General features: G+C 39.0%; 1 protein-coding gene across 1 annotated transcript in view; it reads right to left on the bottom strand.

Moving 5' to 3' along the window:
* Positions 1-12,216, bottom strand: part of ANKFN1 (ankyrin repeat and fibronectin type III domain containing 1) — a 299,993-nt gene extending 287,777 nt beyond the window's left edge. Inside the window, exon 1 of the mRNA XM_027517947.1 lies at positions 12,176-12,216. The gene's annotated coding sequence lies outside the window, so the exon portion shown is untranslated. The remainder of the gene's footprint in view (positions 1-12,175) is intronic.
* Positions 12,217-12,764: the final 548 nt, after the last annotated feature.

The following is a 12,764-nucleotide window of genomic DNA, read 5'->3' as shown; positions in this document are numbered from 1 at the left end:
GAGAACTACAGGATATATATTCACTATCTTCATGGTTCTTTCAGAATTGGGGAAACATGATTAATCCATGTGTACAAATCATAAAATAAGAAAATGAGTATGTAATCAGTTGTAAAATATGATGCTCTAATAGTAATTGCTAAGGTCTTTAATATTATTATCCTGTACAGCAAATTTTTGTTTAGCTGTTTCCCATACTAGACACGGGTTTTCCAGGTGGCTCAATGATAAGGAATCCACCTGCTGATGCAGAAGACATGGGTTTGATCCCTGGATCAGAAAGATCCCCTGAAAAAGGAAATGGCAACCCACTCCAGTATTCTTGCCTGGGAAATCCCATAGACAGAGGAGTCTGGCAGGCTACAGTCCACGAAGTGGCTAAAGAGTCGAACACAACTTAGAGACTAAACAATGAAAACACTAGATACACGTTCCATGAAGACAAGTACCATGCCTGTCTTCTTCATTATTGTATTCTCAGTGCTAGTATAGTGCTTGATATGTTGTAGAACTTAATATATATTTACGAGGCTAAACTGAAGTAAGACAAAACATGAGTTAGAGTAAGTAGCCAGAGAAAAATTATTAAGATTCAGGTAGACAAAAAGGAAAGGGGGTGTTTTCTAGGCAGAGACCATACATCAGCTTTATACTAGCGTTTCCTTTTATTGCTGTAATCCTTTATATTTTAAAAAATCACATAATTATCCCAATTCATTTCCCCAGAAAACCATATAAGTATATGGGACTCAATGAAGTAGATAAAGTATCAAAAAGATACAGCCTTGCTCACAGAGAAACTCACTACCTTTGAAGATAACAAATAATACAGGAACATAAAGAGGTAAGTGGAGGGGTGAAGCCCCCTAGCTGAGCTTCAGTTTGGAATCAGAACAAGGGAGGACTAGAATCAGGAGGCCCAGGAGTTCTGCTCCTGCAGTTTCTGAGGGTTGCAGTCTTCATATCAAGTGGGAAGCTAAAGCTGGGCTCACTGATTGAGGCCAGGAGGTAATGTGAGTCTTCTCAGCTTGTCAAAAGAGGAAGAAAACTGTTGCTTGGGATTCAGTTGTGGCCTAGGGAAGCTGAAGAAAATACACTCAACTTTATCAAATGACTGAGCTTGGATGTCCTCAATAAAGCCATGGAGCAGGAACATAAGCCTCTAGCAGATATTTGGTTGGATTGGGAGTCCTGGTGAGGCAGGTGGAGCAGAGGCAACAGAAAAACTTATAGAGAAGGCAATGTGAGGAGAATGGGATGGAAGGAGGGAGAGAAGGAAAGTCTCAAGAAAAGTGAGATTCACGTAAAGTTTTCAAAGAACAAATAAACTCAATACTAGCTAAATTTAAAGGAGAAAAGAATGCAAAACAAACAAACAAACAAACAAACCTACAGTTGATTCTTGAACAATGTGGGAGTTAGGGGTGCTGATTCCTTGTGCAGTAGAAAACTTACATATAACTTTTGACACCCCAACTTAATTACTGTTGACAAGAAACATTACCAACAACTCAAACAGTTGATTAACATATATTTTGTATGCCATGTGTATATCTACATGTTTTATGCATTCAGAACATACTAATTTCTCTTTATTGTTATTTCTAGGCTGTACAATTTGTGATTTTTTTCAAGTTGTTGCAATATTGTTTCAATATTTATTGAGAAAATCCACATACAAGTGGACTTGCACAGTTCAAAGGTCATTGAATAGGTTATTCTCATGTGTGTGTGTTAGTTGCTCAGATGCCATTTCCTTCTCCAGGGAATCTTCCCAACCCAGGAGTCAAACCTAGATTTCCTGCATTGCAGGCAGATTCTTTACCATCTGAATCACCAGGGAAGCCCCAGGTTACTCTCATAAGTGAACCTAAATGAAAAAAATTTGAATAGACATCTAATACTCAAAACTCATCACTTCATATCTGTTTTATGACATTTTATTATTACCTGTTCTTCTGTGGTTATTTGCGTCTATTGCATGTGTATGGTAGAAACACCATATGAAGGTATTGTGATCCTTTCTTGATTCCATGTTCAGTGATGTCATGTTAGTTGCTTGAAATTGGCCATGATAAAAGTATCTACACCAAAAAAATCAATAAACATTTCAAATCCTGATTTATTGTTATTGGTTGTCTAAATTTAAGAAAGTGAGGTAGAAAATATTAGTAAAGCAGAGTAAGCAAAAAGGAATATTGAGTTTATAACTCAATATGTTGTGAGTTGTGAATAATACAGAAACTTGAGGAAATATTTTATAGTATTAAAAAAAATATTATCCAACTTAGTAAAGAAGTTGCTCACATTCTTAATGAATGGGTGGATCTGTGACACACAGCTTTGTTTGACTTTTGTCTTACTCATTGAGTGTTGTGCTCAGTCAGTCGTATCTGACTATGCAGATTATAGACCATCGCCCACAAGCCACTCTGTCCATGAGGTTCTCCAGGCAAGAATACTGGTGTGGGCTGCCATTTCCTCCTCCAGGGGATCTTCCTGACCAAGGGATTCAACCTGTGTCTCCTTAAATTGGCAGGTGAGTTCTTTACCACTGAGCCACCCGGGAAGCCCTGCTGAGCTACTGGGGGACTCTCTGTCTTACTCATTAACATAAATATAAATATCAACCACATTTATATGTAAACTACATTTATTCATCAATTACAGCCATTGGTTGACTACAAGTACAAGATTTAGCAAAAATTAATGGAAAGTGTTGTGTGAGAATCAATTGGTTATATGAAATTTACAATAAATAACAGGACGAACAGTATGAAAAGGCAAAACAATATGACACTGAAAGATGAACTCCCCAGGTCGGTAGGTGCCCAGTATGCTACAGGAGAAGAGTGGAGAAATAAGTCCAGAAAGAATGCAGAGATGGAGCCAAAGTGAAAACAACGTCCAGTTGTGGACGTGACTGGTGATGGAAGTAAAGTCTGATGCTGTACGGAGCAATATTACATAGGAACCTAAAAGGTTAGGTCCATGAATCAAGGTAAATTGGAAGTGGTCAAACAGGAGATGGCAAGAGTGAACATCGACATTTTAGGAATCAATGAACTAAATTGGACTGGAATGGGTAAATTTAGTTCAGATGACCACTGTATCTATTACTGTAGGCAAGAATCCCTGAGAAGAAATGGTATAGCCCTCATGATCAACAAAAGAGTCCAAAATGCAGTACTTGGGTGCAATTTCAAAAATGACAGAATGATTTCTGTTCTTTTCTAAGGCAAACCATTCAATATCACAGTAACCCAAGCCTATGTCCCAACCAGTAATGCTGAAGAAGCTGAAGTTGAACGTTTCTATGATGAACTACAAGACCTTCTAGAACTAACACCCCAAAAAAAGATGTCCTTTTCATCATAGGGGACTGGAATGCAAAAGCATGAAGCCAAGAGATATCTCGAGTAATGGGCAAGTTTGGCCTTGGAGTACAGAATGAAGCAGGGCAAAGGCTAATAGAGTTATACGAAGAGAACACACTGGTCATAGAAAATACCCTCCTCCAACAACACAAGAGAATACACACCACCAGATGGTCAATACTGAAATCAGATTGATTATATTCTTTGCAGTAAAAGATGGAGAAGCTCTATGCAGTCAGAAAAAACAAGACCATGAGCTGACTGTGGCTCAGACCATGAAATCCTTATTACCAAATTTAGACTTAAATTGACAAAAGTGGGGAAAACCACTAGGCCATTCAGGTATGACCTAAATCAAATCCCTTATAATTATACAGTGGAAATGACAAATAGACTTAAGGGACAAGATCTGCCTGATGAACTATGGATGGAGGTTCGTGACACTGTAGAGGAGGCAGTGATCAAGACCATTCCCAAGAAAAAGAAATGCAAAAAGGCAAAATAATTGTCTGAGGAGGCCTTACAAATAGCTGAGAAAAGAAGAGAAGTTAAATCAAAGGAGAAAAGGAAAGATATAAGCATCTGAATGCAGAGTTCCAAAGAATAGCAAGGAGAGATAGTCCAGGTTCGATGCACGATACTGGATGCTTGGGGCTAGTGCACTGGGACGACCCAGAGGGATGGTATGGGGAGGGAGGTGGGAGGAGGGTTCAGGATGGGGAACACATGTATACCTGTGGTGGATTCATTTTGATATTTGGCAAAACTAATACAATTATGTAAAGTTTAAAAATAAAATAAAATTAAAAAAAAAAAAACCAAAGAAATAGAGAAAAACAACAGAATGGGAAAGACTAGAGATCTCTTCAAGAAAATTAGAGATACCAAGGGAACATTTCATGCAAAGATGGACTCAATAAAGGGCAGAAATGGTATGGACCTAACAGAAGCAGAAGATATTAAGAAGAGGTGCCAAGAATACACAGAAGAACTGTACAAAAAGTATCTTCATGACCCAGATAACCACGATGGTGTGATCACTCATCTAGACCAGACATCCTGGAATGCAAGTCAAGTGGGCCTTAGGAAGAATCACTACAAAAAAAGCTAGTGAAGGTGATGAAATTCCAGTTGAGCTATTTCAAATCCTAAAATATGATGCTGTTAAAGTGCTGCACTCAATATGCCAGCAAATTTGGAAAATTCAGCAGTGGCCACAAAATTTAAAAAAAAGGTCAGTTTTTATTCCAATCCCAAAGAAAGGCAATGCAAAAGAATGTTAAAATTACCTCACAGTTGCACTCATCTCACATGCTAGCAAATTAATGCTGAAAGTTATTCAAGCCAGCCTCCAACAGTACATGAACCAAGAACTTCCAGAGGTACAAGGTGGATTTAGAAAACGGAGAGGAACCAGAGGTCAAATTGCCAACATCATCTAAAAAAGCAAGAGAGTTCAAGAAAAAACATCTACTTTTGCTTCATTGACTATGCCAAAGAATTTCACAGTGTGGATCACAACAAACTGGAAAATTCTTCAAGAGATGGGAATTCCAGACCGCCTTATCCACCTCCTGAAAAATCTGTATGCAGGTCAAGAAGCAACAGTTAGAACTGGACATGGAACAATAGACTGGTTCCAAATTGGGAAAGGAGAACACCGAGGCTGTGTATTGTCACCCTGCTTATTTAACTTATATGCAGACTACATCATGAGAAATGCTGGGCTGGATGAAACATAAGCTGGAATCAAGATTGCCAGGAGAAATATCAATAACCTCAGATACACAGATGACACCACCCTTATGGCAGAAAATGAAGAACCAAAGAGCCTCTTGATGAAAGTGAAAGTGGAGAATGAAAAAGTTGGCTTAAACTCAACATTCAGAAAACTAAGATCATGGCATCCAGTCCCATCACTTTATGGGAAATAGATGGAAATAGTGACACACTTTATTTTCTTGGGCTGCAAAATCACTTCAGATAGTAACTGCAGTCATGAAATTAAAAGATGGTTGCTCCTTGGAAGAAAAGTTATGAACAACCTAAACAGCATATTAAAAAGCAAAGACATTATTTTGCTAACAAAGGTCTGTCTAGGCAAAGCTGTGGTTTTCCAGTGGTCGTGTATGGATGTGAGATTTGGACTGTAAAGAAAGCTGAGCACTGAACGATTGACGCTTTTGCATTGTGGTGTTGGAGAAGACTCTTGAGAGTCCTTGGATTGCAAGGAGGTCAAACCAGTCAATCCTAAAGGAAATCAGTCCTGAATATTCATTGGAAGAACTGATGCTGAAGCTCCAATACTTTGGCCACCTGATGTGAAGAACTGATTCATTGGTAAAGTCCTTGATGCTGGGAAAGATTGAAGGCAGGAAGAGAATGGGACGACAGAGGATGAGATGATTGGATGGCATTGCTGACTGATGGACATGAGTTTGAGTAAGCTCCAGGAGCTGGTGATGGACAGGGAAGCCTGGCGTGGTGCAGTCCATGGGGTCGCAAAGAGTTGGGCACGACTGAGTGACTGGACTGAACTGAACCGAGTATTGCATATTTTATTATTATTTGTGAACTTTGTGCTATACATCCATTACATCAACAAAATTTATGATATCTACATATGTTTATATATACATATATATATGTATATATATATTCCAGGAATAGGCTGGAAAGACCACATTGAAATTACACAAGAAATGTAATTGTTGGAGACTAAAAATAGACTAGTTGCTTATTAATCCTGCAGAATTGGACATGATTAAGACAGAAGTGAGAAAAAAAGCAACACAGGCTAGGATCCTGTTATATAAGCAGTACGGAGAAAGAGGTCAGATTTTTGAGAAACTGCTATGAGGAATTTGGATAAAGAAGATCTTTAGCGTAGTTTGCTGTGGAATATAACATAATTCCTCTTTGAATTTAGTAAAATTTACATCGTTTTCATCTTTTTAGATACTTGTGGTTCTTTTGAATACCTAAACTGATAGGCATGAAGCAGTTGAGTTCTATATAATTAGATTACATAGCATTTTGGTAATACAGGTATTATTTGAAAGCAATATTGGTTCACTGTGAACAAATAATGCCAAACTTACTTTGATTCCCCTTAGGATAGGGTAGCTGCACAAGCATGTCTTGAGAACAACAACAAAACAAACAAGACTATTATTACTACTATTAATTATCATTTTTAAATTTTTGGCAGCTATTCTACATTCTTTAGATGACATTGATTCGTTTACTTAATCATCGCAACAAACAAATGAAGCAGATACAAATAACTTAATATCATCATTTTACAAATCAGGAAATAGACCCAGATGGGGAGACACTTGCTCCAAAGCACACAGGTAGCAAAATCTAGTGGGATTAGAATCCAGGCAGCTTACCCCTGAGGGCCACACTATAATGCTACAAAACCACCAAGCATTACTACAGTAGCATAAAATTCCTCTTGTTTTTGGTTTGTAAAGGGCCTTGATGTATATCAGAAGATGGTTCTCTGTCCAGGTGTTGGAAAGTTGCCTTATTTGATTTTATTGACTGGTTTCATAAAAGCATTTCTTGAACATCTGTTTGTTTAACAGGGGAGATACAAATGAATAAAATATGACTTCATGTTTGAGGAGCTTGAAGTCCCAGACACTTGCTTTTGTTGTATACCCGTGGCGGATTCATTTTGATATATGGCAAAACCAATACAATATCGTGAAGTTAAAAAATAAAATAAAAAAAAATCCATTTCTTGAATGAAGTCAAGAGGCAAAGCAAGTATGTCCCCAAACTGGCACAGGATTTTAAAAGAATTCAAATTCAAAAAACTGCTAACAGTTTCCACTACTAATATTCTTAAACTAATCATTGTCACCAGGATAAGCTTTAAGGTTTGCATATTCAAACCAAGTACAGGACTGGGGAAAAACAATCTGCTTTCGTGTCTGCTTCTATGTAACATAAGAAGATGTTTTAGCATCAATCTCAGGACTAAAGTGTTATTGCCATTTGCAATGTGCTCTTAGGTCATAGTGAGAGAAATAACATGCCCAGAATGAGAGCTTTTCTTTTTTTTTTCCCCCTTGGTGCTCTGCAGTGGTCAACCACCTTGGCAATATTCTTTTCAGTTCGGGCTGTAACATTTTAAGAGAAACATTGAAAAATGTGACTGGGACACATGCAAAGGGTAACTAAACCAAGTCATATGAAGAATGATTGAAGGGATTGAGGATGTTTAGCCTGGACATGGAAGAGTCACGGAGTACAGAGGATCAGATTCCAAAATATTTGGAGCATTGTCTTGTGGAAGAAGCAGTGAACTTCTGAGCAGCTCCAAAAGTAAAACTAGCACAAACCACCTGAAGGTTATCTTAGGTTAGCAAAATAAAGCTGAAAGGGTTGAGCTACTAAAAAAACAGATTGGACTTCCATAGGCTGGAGACTCTGGAGAGTGCTGTAAGGAGGGAGGCTTGGGGAGGGGGCGCTGTTGAACAGCATCATGTTGAAAGCATCTTCCAAAATTAAAAACACATGATTTATAATGATACAAACAGTTCCCTAGGGAACATATAGGAAGACCATATATTACACAAATAAGTGAAAATTACACAATTAATCCACAAGTAATAATTATTCTTCCTAGAAGCAAAAGAAGCAGTGATGTTTAAGTCATAGAAAGAGAAGAAATAAGGGGCCTGTGCAATTGCCTTTGTGCATCAAAAGTCCAGGAACAGTGGGCATAAGTCCTGGGATATCTACTCCACTCCACGGAGAACAGGGTTTCTTTAGATATAAAGAAGTGAACAGAGAAGAAATACAGTTCACCCTGGATGCAACTTTAAATCCTTCAGGACAATGCCTGCTGCTGCTGCTGCTGCTAAGTCGCTTCAGTCGCGATGCCTGGCAGTCATAAAAAAGCAAACACAAGTCAGCAAAGCCTTTCCAGAGATGATAAACAGAAACAGAACAAATTTCTCTCATCTACATAAAAGCTACATCCACGTGCTACCTCTGCTAAGAGATAAGGGCAAAAACTCTGGCACACGGATCTTCAGGTAATTTACAAAAGCCAAGTTAACCTAACTGGCAGGCAGACACTTAAAGATGGAGTATTTAAAGACAGTCCCATCAAGGCCAGAAGACTGATGGGACCTGGTAGAAGAGACTGTTCTAGGCTTATCAAATATAGGAAAAGAAAATAGATTGATATTGCAATCTAGACGAAGCCCAGTGGAGAGTCAAGAGGAGTTAAGGAGTTTCATCAGCTTTGCGTAGCTGATGAAAGCCCCTGACTGAGTGAGTGAGTGAAGTCGCTCAGTCGTGTCAGACTCTTTGCGACCCCGTGGACTGTAGCCTACCAGGCTTCTCCATCCATGGGATTCTCCAGGCAAGAACACTGGAGTGGGTTGCCATTTCCTTCTCCAGGGCATCTTCCCGACCCAGGGATCGAACCCGGGCCTCCCTCATTGGAGGCAGATGCTTTAACCTCTGAGCCACCAGAGAAGCCCCTGATAAAATCCCAACCACATTTGGCTATTTATTAAAAGTTGCTTCTTCCCTACTAACCAACCAGGTTCCACGAGTCTCAAGCATTCTTTCTGACTTATTTCATTAACATTTCCTTCTTTTTCTGGAGTGGATAGAGCCCCAGGGAATCTCTCTCTCTTTCTCTCCTCCCCTCTTGCCCCCAACCAGTGGGGCATTGAATGAGAGCCAGAGTGTTGTCTGCGTAAAGAAAAATCGCAAAACCACAAATTGCAGAAAATCGTTACTGCCAAAAATCGAAAGGAACACACAATATCACCAGGCCTCTTAAAAAGCAATTGTGCATTTTACAGGCCTCTGGATAATTCAAGTTTGTTTGGCAACTTTCTCATCCATACCACCCAGAAGACAGTTCTTCCACCAGAGGCAGTGGTCCTAAAGAGTATGTGTAATTGAAAAGAAACAAAATATGTGGGTACAAGTCTTTCCAGGGGTACGTTATGGCTCCATATAGTTCTTTTTCTTCTATTGTGAAATATTGATTTTAAGACCTAAAGTTTGCTTCCAGAGTCCCTCGGACTTCCACAGAAAAACAGCAAGTGCCTCCGATAATTAATAAGAATCCTTTGAAGATAGAAAGCATTTTTAGATGATAAAATCTTTCTGAAATGTTATGCTGTTATCACAACCACCCTTAGACGGAGGTAAGAAAATGTTTTTCTTCCCTGTTCATTCTCCACCCAGCCATAATACGGATACTTAGAAATTGAGAGGTTAACTAAAATTCTCAAAAATCATACCATTTCTGAGAGAGTGATCCGGGAATCAGACATGCACCTTCTTGTTCTTTCTCCTGAGCTCCGTTCATCACCTGCCCTTTTGCTGCAGTGAGCACACCTTCCTGACTTGCGTAAGGCTGCCCTCCCTCCCCCACAGTGGGCCTGGGGTTTTACTTGGCGCATATACATTCCCAGGACCTTTACTTGCAAAGCCTCCTGCCAGTCACTGGGGATGGAAGCCTTGTTTGAATGGAGTGCTGATTAGGTGGTTCTCCATTTGTATTGACTGTATAATACAATCATCATTAGGACACAAGGCCAACTCCAGAGGGGCCTATTGAGTCTGGCTGCCAAAATGAACCCCAGTCACAATAGCCTGATGATTTGAACGCGTTTCCATGACTCCACAGGTCAGACCAACTTTGAGCCAGTTGCTCTGAGATGATGTGGAAAGGTACATAGATGGTATAAAATTCTAGTGCAAGTTTGCTAAGAATTAATAAACTAGGTCACCAAGCACTTTGTATGTCTTTGAGAAAAAAATGTAAAAATAAAATGATCATAAATTACCCAAAGTGACATAACTAGATTTCCGCCCCCCACCCTCAATCTAGGTGTTTTCAACTGAAATTTTGATCAAGAGATCTTGAGCTAACAGTCATATATGTGTTTGCTGCTGCTGCTGCTAAGTCACTTCAGTCGTGTCCGACTCTGTGTGACCCCATAGATGGCAGTCTATCAGGTTCCCCCACCCCTGGGATTCACCAGGCAAGAACACTGGAGTGGGTTGCCATTTCCTTCTCCAATATATGTGTTTATAGTTGCATATTTGCATATAATGACTTAAAATGCTGCTTTAAATTGCCCTTCACTTAATTTTTACCATGAACATATATCAACCATGTTTTAGTATTTAACATTAAATTATTTAAAAGCAGTGTAAATGTAATAACCAGACTCTGTATGAAAAAGATCTGCCAAATATGAATATTCAGGGAAGAAACACAGGTGGTGTTTCCCGAATGGCATTCTATGTTCAAAGGAGAGAGTACAGTCAAAAGTTACCCTTTATACAATACTCATGATAGCACGTGAAAAGGAAGATTGCTCATAAAATCTAGAATGACTCTATTGGGAAAAGCTGCTTAAATCATGTATAGCATGAAGGTGTCTTGATAATGTAATAAATACCAAAGCAGTATAACACAGAACTTGACATTTTACAAATTCCAGTGAGTGCATAATACTTAGACATAAAATGTAAATGATTTTAAGGGTGATGTTTCTTGTGCTGACATTTAGATATTTGGGGAATAGCAGTGGGATCAATTTCTTCTAGAGAACAAACAGAAGACATCATCCAGGGAAGTCAGTAAAACCTAAGTTTTTCTTACAGTTCACCTGAGCACATCATTGCTCTCAGGGTCTGAATGATTCAAAGAGAATCTATTAGAACATGCATAATATGTAAAATTTAAGTGAGACCTCTGGATTCTCTCTGGTCCAAGATGTCTAATTAAATGCTTCAGTGACTGCTGAGATGGACCTTCCAGTAGAGATTCTGTGTGAATCAGGAGCTGGGCATTGTTGGTCTCCTACTTACTTATCCAGAGTGACAAGAAACTCACTACCACTTAAACTACTATTGAATATCGAGAGTCTTCATACTGAATCCACATTTATCCTCTGCTTTTTGAACTTGCACAATAGAGTCTAGTGTGACTGGTGGGACTTTCCTGTTTTAAGGATTTGTGATATATGTTGCAAGGTAAGGAACACTAGATGTCTTTGTTCTTAGATTCTCATAATCAAATTATTCCAGAGGCAGATGGAATGTTCATATTATCTGGCTAAAATTATTAGATACATTTTAATTAAAAAAAAGAAAAAAATAGTCACATCCTAATTCTCAAAGGCAAAACTCTAAAATACTCAGAACTGCCAGTTCAGACCTGGTATAATTTTATTTTGTCTTTTAAAATAGAGAGGGGTTGTAATTTGGGTAGGGACGCTGAGAGTACCAAGAATAAAGGAATGTAATACTCAAGAGAGTCATTCTAGAAAGAACACCAGTCTAGAGAGTGGCTATAATGCAGCATACATAGGAAAGAATTATTAAGATAACTACAGTATTGTTAAACGGAAAACAATCTGTGACTCCAAGGGTCACCCAGACAAAGAGTAATAAAGAGTAGTCAGCCATTTGCGAGAGAACTTGAATATTCAAAAGCATGCTGTCACACTCTCATAATGTCTAAAAGAATGCTGTCTAATTCTTTCCTCCTTACTTTTTTTCTAGCCTTCTTTTAGAGGTAACCTGCTCACAACCACAGCCAGGTTCAATCTGCTTCCTAAATGGTTTATAAAATGTTCCACAACATTACACAAATCAAGAGTGTGAAATATTAGATTTAAACTGCATTTGTTGAGCCAGACTTGAAAAATTCAGCAATGTGGGATGGGAGCCTTAAGGATTAGGAGCTTTTAGGAATTAGAGCTAGAAGGAGATACATTTCAAGGAGGAAATGTACTTACATTTTACTGCAAGTGAAATGCCTCTCTTTAAGTGGTAGCCTCTGAAACAAAGAGAGAAAAAACTGTGTTAAAAAAAATGCAGAGTGACCAATTACAAGTGAAGAGGGCATTGAATTGCCTCCAAAGGTGCAGCCTTCGAATATGTTTTCTCGTTTGAAAAAATGAGAAGCTTAGAGATGAAACCATTTTTTCTTGGGAAACTCTTCTTGGAGGCACAGGGACCTGCAGTCCACAAAGAAAGCACGTGAGTCAATGGTGATGCCTCACTGCACGCTCAGCTCCCTGTCCGGAGCATCCTCCAATTTTGAGATCCCTTGATGCTCACTTGTCTCCCAGGTCTGATCCTGGTGAGAGGAGATATGGAGTCTGGTTGCACAGGCTGCTGGCTCAGTTCATCACCCTCTTGCTCCTGGTTCGTACTCACTGCATACCCTGTTCTAGAAGGCCCAGGTCCGACCTTTTGTTCCATTAACTGAGACTCCTCCTGAAAATTACGATTTTCTCAATTCATGCTTATTGGGATAAGTGGACAAGTTTTCTTTTCCAAGAAAACTTTTCCAAGTCTTCTGGGGGCAGGGGGAGGTTGAAA

Source organism: Bos indicus x Bos taurus, chromosome 19 (assembly GCF_003369695.1).
Source record: "Bos indicus x Bos taurus breed Angus x Brahman F1 hybrid chromosome 19, Bos_hybrid_MaternalHap_v2.0, whole genome shotgun sequence".
In the NCBI taxonomy this organism is placed as follows: Eukaryota; Metazoa; Chordata; class Mammalia; order Artiodactyla; family Bovidae; genus Bos; species Bos indicus x Bos taurus.
Note: the sequence above shows the minus strand (reverse complement) of the source record. Positions and strands in the feature narration are given on the sequence as shown.